We start from the raw sequence: 741 nt of genomic DNA, 5'->3' as shown, positions 1-741 counted from the left end.
GCAATAAAATGGATAACCTGGGAGAAATGGACAGATTCTTAGAAAAGCTCAATCTTCCAAGACTGAACCAACCCACTTACAAGCTCTAAATCGAAGCTATTGAGTAACAGATAAGAAGTCCAGGGGCTTCCAAAGGAAGGAATTAGACTGCAAGTGTCAGATTTTTTTTTTTTTTAATCCCTCTCTTAGGGGCAGGACAAAACAAACTAGTGTTATATTTTTTCCCACTTCTCTATACAAATATAAAAAAGAGGTTTATCTTAATATTTTATGATGCCATAAAGACAGCTGGTTCCATCTGAACTTACTTTTCTCAAACCTTGAGCTAACCAATGCATTCTTCTTATGAAAATGTTTGTCTTACACTATGTTAATGTACTATGCATTTATGCTAGACTCTGTCAGGACTGATTTAACAAACCAGTATGCTATACTCCTATATTGTTCTCCTAATCTATGTAAGTGAAATGATATATTTGTATGGAAATCTGCCTTTCTTCAAGATTCGTGTCAATCATCTTATGGCCCTGGTGCCATTCTCTGAGTTTTAAGACTTTCTCTTTCTTTAATTAGCAGATTGCTAGTAGCTATATAACATCCAGATAAAGACTAGCAAGGAAGTACTCTTTTTGCCCTCTTCTTTTGTCTACATCAGAAGCTTTGTCTATCTCTTTTATACTTTCAGTTCAGTTCAGTTCAGTCGCTCAGTCGAGTCCGACTCTTTGCGACCCCATGAATCAC

This window comes from Bison bison, unplaced genomic scaffold, assembly GCF_000754665.1.
Source record: "Bison bison bison isolate TAMUID 2011002044 unplaced genomic scaffold, Bison_UMD1.0 scf7180017864500, whole genome shotgun sequence".
Taxonomy (NCBI): Eukaryota; Metazoa; Chordata; class Mammalia; order Artiodactyla; family Bovidae; genus Bison; species Bison bison.
Note: the sequence above shows the minus strand (reverse complement) of the source record.